The 12,201-nt window shown below is 42.6% G+C and overlaps 1 pseudogene; it reads left to right on the forward strand.

Moving 5' to 3' along the window:
* Positions 1 to 602: 602 nt before the first annotated feature.
* Positions 603 to 12,201, forward strand: part of LOC118586973 — a 76,145-nt pseudogene continuing 64,546 nt past the window's right edge.

The following is a 12,201-nucleotide window of genomic DNA, read 5'->3' on the forward strand; positions in this document are numbered from 1 at the left end:
CTGGATGTTTACCTGACATCTGAAGTGAGGGGGTACCACTGTGGGGCCAGACACTATTTCCAGGTGAATAGTGTCGAAGCTGATTTGGCTTACAGGGCACACAGCTGGTTCTCACTGCTTTGGAACTGTCTGCAGAAGGGGAGAAACTGGCTTCAGTCAGGGACTGAGGTGCATTTCCCATTAAATGGAGTAAGTCAGGATCTCAAAGGCTATAATCATGCAATCTTGCTCATATGTGTTTTCTGGAAATGTTTATTTTGTCGTGGACAGTAGAATAGAGGTTACCAGACACTGGAGAACAGAAGGGGGTAGAATGATAGAGAGGTTGGTCACCAGATACCATGTCAGTTAGATAGGAAGAAGAAATCCTGGTGTTCTGTGGCATACTGGAAGGAAATATAGCAAAAAAGAGGACATTATAACTACAACAGTGGATTCCAAATGATCAGCATTTAAAATGATCAATAGAGTAGGCATCAATAAATAAAAAGTCACATTATAATTCTTATATATGCAATTGTTATATTTCATCCAAAAAAATTAAGTTAAAACATAAACGGGTGGCCAGCGGAGGTGTTTCAGGGAAGAGCAACCAACCGGGAATGAGAACTGAACATTCAGCCACGCAAAAGCACTGCCTAGAAATTGATCATGGAAAGTGTACCACCCAGGGTGCGGAAGAGTGTGATGAATTCAGGGACCTGACCGAGGTCAGTATGGCTGGGCAGTGCGAGAGAATAAGTGGGTGTACTCTGGAAAAATGACTGGAGACAAGTTGCCAGGTCTTACCAAACAGGCTCAAAGGAGTCTGCACAGGAGAGAGTCATGAGGACGGAAGCTGTGCTGCTGTAGTCGGGCAAAGCCTGGAGCCTCCGAAATCAGCAGTGAGAAGGAGCGCAGCTCTGGGCGCCTCCACTGCAGACTCCTGCATGCCACACTGGGAGAGAATGCAAATCTACTCTTTTCAGCCACCTAATTTCTGGTGATTTGTTATAAAAAACGAACACAGTTGCCAGTGGTTCCATCTGTTTTCTTTTCTCAGATTCTTTCTCTTTTGGAACAACCTGGAAACAGCGGGTGATAAGAGAGAAAGGGGAGGATGGATGGCAGGAACCGGAGAAAGGAGAAGCCTGGCTGCATCACTCCTGGCCTCAGGACCCAGCCAAAGACTCCTGCATTGCTTATTTCAGAGATAATGGTTTCCATGAGTGAGGGATGCTCAGTCTTTAAAAGATGCATTATTTTTATGTCTTGGAAACTTTTGGTCCCTCTCAGATACGGAAACAGTTGTGTTTAATGTGTCAGGAAAACAGCCTTTGTTTTTGCATTTGTTTTCCATTTGCTCTACTTCTTGCAGGATGCTGTCTGTACCAGCCAGGGTTTCTCTAGGATAACAGCACTTATAGATTCAACCTTTCTCTCTCTCTCTCTCTCTCTCTCTCTCTCTCTATATATATATATATATATATATATATATATATATATATATGTGTGTGTGTGTGTGTGTGTGTGTGTGTGTGTGTGTGTGTGTGTGAATTTTATTGGAATGGCTATACAGGCTGCAGTCCAGCCAATCCAACCAGGAATCCAGTAGTTGCTCAGTTCATAAGGCTGGATGTCTCAGCTGGTCTTCAGTAGATGCTGGAATCCCAATGAAGCAGGCTCCAATGCCAGTGAAGGATGGATGTGCTGGCAAGGCGAGGGGAGGCAGGCAAAGAGCAGAAGCATCCTCCTTCTTTGCCCTTACATAGGCTTCCAGCAGAAGATTTGGCCCACATAAAAGTACATTTTCCCACCTCAATATCCAGATCAAATGTCTGGACTAGAAGTAGATTCACCTACTTTAAAGCAAACAAATAAACAAAAATCTCTGACAGGTGTGCCCTCCATTTCAGGAGCGTAGTTCATTCCAGATGCAGTCAAGTTGATAATCAAGAAAAGTCAACACAAGTCCATCCCTTGTCAACTTGACACACAATCACATCTCGTTATGTCATGATTCATTTCTAAATTAAAACAATAACCAGGTCATGACAACAGCTAAACATAACTGTCCCTTATACAACCACAAACACATTATAAATTTAGAATAGGTGGCAATGTCCCTTATTGGATATTCTTTAACTACCTCAAATTTAAATATAGTGATCATTGGTATTCTCTTAATAAATTTTATAACACATGATAAATTTAATGAAAACATAAATATCTTCACAAACACATTCTTAACAAAATACAGCAGAAACACTCATGTCCACTATAATCTTCATTTCTGCAACTGGTCCTGTGGCCTTAGCTGGTATTTATAACTACCTTCCCCTAATACCCATTCCGTATTTCCTCTACCCTTAGCAGGAACCTCAGCAGGCCTTGGCTGTCTTTCTGGAGGAGTGACCCATACCTTCATCCTTGATGGGTCTGTGTGCTTTGCCATCCTGCCTGGATTCAATCATTATAGTTTCCCATTGACTTTAATCACAAGACATGGTAGCAAGCAGAGATGGCCTAAAGGATCTCCTGCACTCCAGACATAATCCTTCTTACTCCATGTGGACAGACAATCCAATTTCCCTGGTGGTAATCTGGATCAATCATCCTTCTAGACACTGTTATTTCTTTCTTAGCCTGTTGGTTTAAGGACATCAGAAGACAAAGTGCCCAAGGGGAATTCTGAGTGTCCAGTTCAATGGAATGTTTGTTGTGGCTCCTGGCAGGAATGCTCCACCCTCTGGAACCAAAACTTCTAGACCAGCAGAACTTAAGGTCGTGAGAACAGGAAGCAAAACTTTTCCTAGTAGATCACTAAGAGTAATAGTGAGTAGAACTGTCCCCCTTTCCACCTCTTCATTCCTGGACTCACAGATCCTGGCTATGGAAGAAACTGCACATTGTATCAGGTGCTGATTCAAAGCCTATACTGCCTTCTGGAGAACCCTGTCCCTTCTGTCTTAGCTAGGGTTCCTATTGCCATGAAGGGACTCCATTACCATGGCGACTCTTGTAAAGGAACACATTTAACTGGGGCAGGCTTGCAGGCTTACAGTTCAGAAGTTTAGTCCATTGTCATCATGGTAGGAAGAACAGTGGTAAGCTGGCAGGCATGGTGCCAGAGAAGGAGCCAAGAATTCTACATCTGGATCAGCAAGCAGAAGGAAGACATGCAACACACACACACACACACACACACACACACACACACACACACGGCCTGGCTTGAACTTCTGAAACTTCAAAGCCCACCCTTAGTGACCCACTTCCTCCAACAAGGCCAAACGTACTATTTCTTTCAAATAGTGCCACTCCCTATGAACCTTTGGGGGCCATTTTCATTCAAACCACCACATGGTCCATCAGACTTTATCATCCCAGAGAGTTGGAAGGAAGGATGTCAGCCTCCAGATCCTAGGTCAGAATTCCCCACTCTAGTTCAGAAGTAATATCTTCTTCCCCAAAGGAGTGGGTATTGGGTAGGATGAAGCCATGGGTCATTTTCTTTGAAAATTCTTTGCCCCTGCTGACTGGTGTGTAGGAGTATTGTCTTCCTCAAGGAATTCCAGGCATGCTTCCTTGGAGATACTGAAATGGACCCACAGGGACACTTTCTCAGCTCTCGAGGGAGGTCATAAGCCAATCATCCTAGAGTTACCACTGCAGCATGCAGCAGAGAACTGGAGGGATTAGATGCCCATCAGTGATGGAATGGATGTGGTCTGTCCCATATTTGCTTATGCAGCTTTAAGAAAGCTCACTCAGAATGGAGTTAAAAGAGAAGAATGATAATGATACCAGCAAAGCAGGCCCGGCAGCAGCAGAGCACCAGAGGACCACCTGGATGGGAAGGCCCAAGCGGGAGAAAAGTGAGGTCTGTACAGCAGAAAGGCTGCCACAGCCAGAGCACAGAAGACTGCTGCCCACAGCTGAGTGGCCACCAAAGTACAAACCCGGACCTGTCAGAAGTCTTCATGCCCTTTACTATGACATCAAGTGGTAGCTGCCTACTCACCCTCCTTTTCATACAATAAACCAAATCTTGACTAATAGAAGAGGTTTAAAAAACTCTAAAAATGTATAAGCATTTTAAGACATTATAGCAAGGGACTAGGAAGATGGAAAGCTCTTAACCACATAGATCTCCAGCTTCAGGGAGATGTCTCTGGTCTCCTCAAGCATCTACGCTCATGTGCAAATACCCATGCACAGATACCCTTATATAATTTAAAATAATGATAATAATATTAACAATACATCAGAGCAAAATCTAAGTTCACTCACCAGTATAATCAGAAGTCTCTGGACTAATGTTAAGCTGGTCAAGCAGAACACCATCAAGCTAAGATATCCAAGAGCCTTCTCAAATTCTGTTCTTTTACTATGTCGAGAATTTCTGGGCCTTGGATGCCTTTCATAATTATCCAAGATGACTTACTAAGTTGTGTGCATCTCAGTATTACTCTGCCATATCACTTGAGAGTAAGGCCAAGAATTTTGTAGATGTTCCATGCAGTTTGTTCAATGAAGACTGTCACTGGGAACTCCTGGCCCAGGTGGCAATTGTCTAACAGTAGAGAAGGCTTGCTCAGGTTTCCATTCCACTTGTGCACAAATTCTTCATTAATCTGGAGCCTAGGAAGACTTTGCAGGGAACAGCAGCAGAAATGGAGCACACAGCTTCCAGAAGCCTTAAGGGACATGTAAATGGGAGGCTGTCAGGTACCAGGAGTGTAAAGAGAAGAACTCTTGAAAAGGAGTAATGACCTGGGACTGAGGGGGTGGGGTTAAGAGTGAGCTAAAGGAGAGACACAACATTGTGTATTGGGAGCCTATGGCCTAGTTTTGGATCAGCATATGAATGCTTGTCCAGTGTGTCTCTGCAAGGCAAGACCAATGGGGATGGTGTCTCACTTGGCAAGAACTGGTGGACCTCTGGACAGCACAGAATACTGCTGAGACCATGCAGGCTGCATGTTCTCTCCTCTCTTATATTGATGATTCTCTTGGCTGCTTTTAGTTTCACTGTGTCAGTCACACATGGGACAGATGTAATCATTCCCCCAAGTCCCATTTTCATATCCAATATTTTCCTTTAAATTCTTTAGGAACTGATGCTTCTCAGGTTTCTTATCTGGAAATAGTAGCTGTCACCCCAGACCCTGAAAGCTTTTCTGATTCAGTACTGACAGAATAAAAGGCAATAAAAGTTAATGGGCACATATAAGTAACCAACACAGGGACGTTAATTATTTCTCCCAATTCTGGGGGAAAAAACCATTAAGATGTAAAAAGAGTGCCTTTTCAAAGTTCACCCTTTATAGAGAGGCTTAGGAATAAAGGATCCTTTTGTAGGAACAAGGGAACAGTTGGAGAAATACATAAACTATATACATGCAGTTTATGGCAAATCACCCTTATTTCTAAAAATATGCTTAGTTAAATTTTGAGTGATATTGTTCTTAAGAATGTGTGCCTATGTTTATCACCTTTTAGCCTCGTAAAGACAGGATGTGCCCAGCTTGATATTTAGTCAAGCTAACAAAATGCTGAGTATTGTTTTTGGTGTAAAAGTTATTTTGGGGGCCGGAGAGATGGCTCAGTGGTTAAAGAGCACCGACTGTTATTCCAGAGGTCCTGAGTTCAATTTCCAGCAACCACATGGTGGCTCACAGCCACCTGTAATGAGATCTGGTGCTCTCTTCTGGCCTGCAAGGACAGATGCAGACAGAACACTGTATGTATAATAAATAAATATTTTTTTAAAAAGTTATTTTGATGTAAAAGTTGGGAAAAACATTGTTTTTTGTTTTGTTTTTTTTTTTTCTAGAGGTTAATTCTGGAGGATGGGAAAAAACATGCTTGTTTTGGAAATATAAATAAAAATGACTCGAGCTATTCAGGGTCAGTCACTTGTCAGATTTGGGACGTGGGTTATGGGACCATGGGGGCTTGGTGGAACCTGGAGAGAAGCTCTCCAACTACAAATGGCATCCAACGTGTTGGCAAGAGTTTCCACCTAAAACCTGACAAAAAAGATTCTAAAATGGAGCTAAAAACAGCTTCCTAGTTGTCTCTCTCAAGTTAGTGGCAGCCTGCTGGTTTGAGCTACTATGGCGGGTTCCTGGTATGTGCGTCTGACCTACAGTGTGCCGGGAATGAGGAGTCTACAAGCTGCACTTTACTCTGCTGCGTAAATTTAGCCTTTAGATTTAGATTTAGCCTTTGCTAGTTAAAAAAAAAAAAGTTTCTGGGCTATGCACTGCTTTGATAGAACTGATTCTGATAGTTGATGGTACACATGGCTCCAGACCCAGAGCTGGCGGTAAACTGTACCACCACCATGTTGGGAAGCTGAGGTGGGTGGAACCAGCAGCCACAGCAGTGTTTCAGTTTTACAAAGATGGATATTACACAGAGAATCTGGTTTGTCTTGTCTTTGGGATTTTTAACTACACAAAAAGATTTGATTGTAAAAGCTGTTGAGTTAAACAAATATGTAAATTTTAAAGGTACCTTGACTTCAAAATTTGGATATAAGGATATGTTGCTTTGGAAAAGAGTCTCTGCTTTTGTTTCCACAGAAAGCCAGAGGCTATGGATTTGTTCCAGATTAAGATACATCAGGTTTGATCAGCCAAGACCACCTGAAAGGTCTCTGATGACACCATGGCCCAGATGATCCAACATCCAAAATGTTTACAAGGCAACTGGCTCAGAGGTTTACCCTCATGGACTACTCCATAATCCTAAAATTTTCTTTGTGTCCCCATAAGATACAGTGCCCCGCTCCAGCAGGAAGTAGTAAGAAAAACTACGCCCAAATTCCCAGCTGGCTTTGGAGATGGAATTGGCTCACTCCTTCTCTAAACCCAAACACATTGTTAAAAGAAAAGGTTAAGAGATTCTTGTGTCCCAAATCAGAAGAGCCCTCTAGTGTGGGACAGAGAATAACCAATATTTTATTTAAAGCAGGTTGATTATAAATGTGATCTCTTTCTAAAGAAGAAAAGGGGATATGATATAGGTATAATAGGATGAAAGGTAGATTAAGGAACTTACTTCTAAAGAGCAACAACTTGCTTAAAATGTCTTACATTGGTATAGATTTTAGTCTATTGATACAAACTCCAAGTTAATTTTGTTATACTGTGTGTATATTTCTACTCATGTTTAAGGTATTATGTTTGTACAGCTCATTTTAAATTGAAATGGATAATTAAAAATAGATTAATAACTGGTCATCTATGATAATCATACTCATAGCCATGTTAGTTAAGTCTTCTAGGTGTACACAGAGATATGTCAGATAGACAGGTAATCTTCAAACACTTCAAAGGTCTACAGAATATGGCATTTAAAATATTTTTAAAATTTAGCCTTTCTGGACAATGAGACATGTCTGCTCCTGGCAGCACCAATTTACTTCAGAGAGGAAGATGAGCATTGAAGGTGAAGTTTATCTTACATTCAAGGTGAAGTTTATCTTCACCTTGACAAAAATACCCATTTGGGCAAGAAACTGTTGTTGCCTGGACTGCTTGATCAACTGGACATGCAGGACCCATAGAAAGGTGACCACTAAACGTTGCTTGACAAAATGGTCCTTCAGGTTCCTGCTTCACAGAGGAAACTGCCAGACATTCTACAGGACACTGAGAGAAGTGACCGAGAGACTCTAGCCCTGTGGGCTGAAGACAAATGCCCCAACTTTACAAAGGAACATTAGGTGACTGTCCAGGCTGCCAGCTGTCTCTGTCTACTCTTGCAAGACTCCTGAAAAATGCTTACATCCTTCTCCCAGTTCTCAGGTAATATTATATCCTTCTGAGGTCTTTGATGTGGTTGAAGACTAGATGGTTATAATTTCCTCAGTTATGATAAAAGATAAGTTAGATATAAAACCTTAGACTCACAAATATAAGATAGATAGGATATCTTCTTTAATATTGTAACTGTAATTCTTGCTTGATAATTGTTTTGTTATATGTGATTGTACTATGTAAAAGTTAAAACCTTCCTTTAAAAAAAAAGAAAAGGGGAAGTGCTGTGGATATCACTCTGTATAAATAAAGTGCTGATTGGCTAGTAGCCAGGCAGGAAGGATAGGGTAGGCAGGACAAGGAAGAGGGGAAGGCTGGGAACAGGAAGGCTGGGAGGAGACTGCCAGCCACCGCCATGACAAGCAACATGTAAAGACACCGGTAAGCCACGAGCCACGTGGAAAAGTATAGACTAACAGAAATGGGCTAAATATAAGAGTAAGAGCTAGACAATGGTAGGCCTGAGCTAATGGCCAAGCAGTTTAAATAATATAAGTGTCTGTATGATTATTTTATACGTGGGTTATGTATGGGACAACAGGGGCTTGGTGGAACCTGGAGAGAAGCTCTCCAACTACATACTTGTGTGAAACTCATCCAATGGTCGAATAATCCTTGTGCTTTTGCCCCTTCTCCATCTCAGGACCTGAACCTGGCTGTGGCAGGACCACGGCAATTGTATATAGTGACTTCTTGAAGTAGTTGTCCCAAGTACGCCAGTTACAGTGGTCTATCCTACAGGCCTGTTAAATGGATTTTTATCTTCTGGTTGTCAGTAACAACTATTACATACAAGATTCTGCTATTTTTGAATAAAAGATTGCAAGAAATACAACTGCAGGAGCAATTTCTTGATGATGAATATATCCAAGAAACTTTTATCAAGGCTTATGTGAAGCAATTTCTTTGAAGGAGAAGAAATTCCCTAAAGAATTGAACTCATCCTAGATTGAGAGCTTCATAACACAGGCTAATTCCAGAGAAATCCTCAGAGGCCACATGTGTGTAAGGCTCCTACAGAGGAAATCAACAACATTTAATGGACTCTTTTTTGGAGGATGACATGTTTCTCTTTTAAGAGAAAGATTTAATCTAACAATTGCCTAATAGGAAACAAGGCAGCAAGATAAACCAAAACATCATCTGCTGCGGTGCTTGGCACGACCACAGAGGCTGGAGAGCATCTCCCTTGATAGAGAGAGGGTGAACACTCAGACTCAGCTCAGCCCAACCCATGCTGCTTCCCATGTGTTAAGAGCATCCTGCCCAGGGACTTCCAAAAAGTGAAGTGCTGTGCACACTTGTTCCTCCCGGGACACTTGCCTGTTGGAACACCTAGCTCTCCTGTCTTCAGCTTCCTTCTGTGTAAATAGTGTTATAATGGAGCACAATCACATACTTACTGTGACTACACTTTAAATGACTACACTGGGGTCGGCAAAAGGACAGTTGTCAGCTGATGCCTCTTTGAAGGCTCAGAGCTAATCCCAAGAAGTGTGACCTTGTGTGGTAGTTTGAATGAGAATATCTCCCATAATCTCAAATGTTAGAATACTTGGTCACTAGTTCATGGGAAGGGCTAAGAGGTGTGGCCTTATTGGAGGAGGCTTTGAGGTTTCAAAAACCCACTGCATTCCCAGTTAACTCTCTCTGTATTGTGCTTGTGGATCAAGACATGAGCTCTTAGATATGGCTTACGCACCGTGCCTGCCTGCCTGCCTGCCTGCCTGCTGCCATGCTCCTGCTGTGATAGTCATGGACTCTGATCCTCTGAAACTGTAAGGCTTAACTAAAGTCTTTCTTCTACTAACTGCTTTGGTCATGAGTTCTGATCATGGCAATAGAATAGTAACTAAAACAATGTGTAATGGTTATCTGAAGAGCAGGAATGGGTCATGTGAACCCTCTCCTTGCTGTTTGGGGCTTGCTGTTAGCTGGATTCAAAAGAAAACACAAAGGATGAGGTCCTAGGGGATTTAAATTCCATGATCAAGAGCGTTGACTTGAGTCATGCTGACACCTTTTGTGTCACACAACTTTTCCTGGGGAGACACCACACACACATCTACTCACCCCAGATAGAGGGCTCACAAAAGAACAGAGTACAAATACCACCAATGAGTTTTATCGGTGTTTATTCTTACAGGAATATGGGTGAGGGGTTACTTACAGGAGCAGAAATGACTCCAAGACAGATGCATCACCAAAGCCCACCCCAGCATGGGTGACAGCTCACAAAAGCTGGGAACCTGCACCACATTGCATAGCCCACAGAAAGCTTAACAGGTTGTAGAGTGTCCTTTCTAAGTGACTTTACTGGTTAAAAATGAAAGGACCAGATGGCCAAGCCAGGGCCAAAACAGGCTCCCCTGGCAGCTCTGACATGGACCAGGCCTTAGTTTTGGTTCACTAGAACTGTCTGGAGCTGAGCAAGCAATTCTCAGGAGCAACCAATCAACAGGTAACCCCCAGCCTCCTGCTGGCTCAGCAGGTGCCCCTAAGCCCCTTCTGCTGACTCAGCAGGCCCTCAAGATGCTTCTGCTGGCTCAGCAGATGACTCCCCAGACTTCTGCTAGCTGAAGACAGCTTTCCCTACCCTCTTGTCAACAAGCCCATAGACACTAGACTCCAACAACAACAACAATGGCCGCTAACCACTATAGCCTCCCACCAAACAGCTCCCAGACGTATCTTTTCTCTACCAATCAGCACCAGATTAATCCCTCCTCCATGGAATTCAACTAACTCTGCTTAAAAGGAGCTTGCGACCTCCCCTTCAGTGTCACTATTTGCAACCACAACATGCTGGAAATAAATGATCTTGCTAAATTGCATATATGACTGTTGGATTGGGGCGACGGGGGGGGGGGGGGGGGGATGGCTTCTCTTGGAAACTAACAAAAAATCTCTTCCAGGCATCTTGGCAGGTTCCTGCTTCTCCCAGACAGCTGATCTGGCCTTTGAATCTTCTTTGCAGCTTGGCTTATCTAAGAATGACTCTCAGTAGTCTTTATTACTTACTTTGACAGGGAGGGACCTAGTGAATCTTGTCAGCTTCAGTGACTTCCTGAAACTACATGGACTTGTTTACTTTCTGGTTTTAAGGAGATTAGGAGCTTTCCTGCAGGGTGTTATGTTACAATGTCAAAAGAAACTGTTACACACCAACATCTATCACAGATCAGTCTAGAACGGAGAAATTAGCTTCAGGATGTAGCTATGATCTGCTTGTTACAATGATTCAGACTCCTCCAACTCATCAAACCAGCACTCCCATTATAGGCTCAGCCTGTAGTAAATAGTGTTTGTTGGTTCATTCACAGAGGAGCATTTCCACCCAGCTAGAACTCTAATCTGTACCTCACTAGATCAGAGGCAGTTTAGTCTGGCTCAGACAATTAAACTGTGAGAAGCAGATTGGACTTGACCCAAGTGCACATGCATAAGAAAATGAATAATGTTTTAAGCAGGATAGTGGCATGAGTATGCTAACATTTCAGAACGTCCAGTAGTACAAGATAGAACCCAGAGAGACTGAAGCAGGAAACTAAGGAACTAATAGTGTAGGCAGAGTGTGGTAGATGTGCTCAAAATATTCCAGGAAAGAAAAGATGGAGTAGTGTGTGTACATGTATAAAGAGACTGGAGATACATACAAAGTGTATTAGTTACTTTTGTTACTGTGATAAGACAAGTAGTAGGAAGGATTTATTTGTCTTATGGTTCCAAAAGGGTAAGAGTCCATCCTAGATGGGACACATGGCAGTGAGCAACAGACGCTGTGGCTAGAGCAGAAGCTACAGGCTCACATCTTGAACCACAAGTAGGAAGCAGAAAGTGAACTCAAAATGATGTGAATGTTTAATTTAAACTTTCAAAGTTTACCTCCAATGGCATACTTCCTCCAACAAGGGCATGCCTCCTAAACCTCCTAAACAGTACAGTCAGTTGTGAGCCAAGTGATCAAATGCTGTAGACTATGGGAGATATATCTCATTCCAACTTTCATAGAGAATATCTAGGGAAGGAGAAAAAAGTGAACAAAGGGGAGGTACAAGAAATGAGGCTGTAAGGAGTGGACTGTAAACAGAGTCAAAAAGAGCTGAAGACAAAGGAAGGGAGGCCCTAGTACTCAGTAAGAACCATGACTGTGGGCAGTGGGAGAGGGCAGGAATAGCAATCCAAGTGGCCCTAGGCTATGGCATGAAAATGTGGGGACAAAACATGCTAGACAGCTCCTTTGGGATCTTTGTTAGTAAGCAAGTAAAATGGTATGTGAAGGAAGAAAAATAGAGTTTGAAGGAATGTTCCATTTGCTTTTATGTGTTTTGTTTTTTTAGTATAAAGACATTGTGCCAACACCATTGAGAAGGAGCATGAAGAGAGCAGA

This window comes from Onychomys torridus, chromosome 7 (assembly GCF_903995425.1).
Source record: "Onychomys torridus chromosome 7, mOncTor1.1, whole genome shotgun sequence".
Classification (NCBI taxonomy): Eukaryota; Metazoa; Chordata; class Mammalia; order Rodentia; family Cricetidae; genus Onychomys; species Onychomys torridus.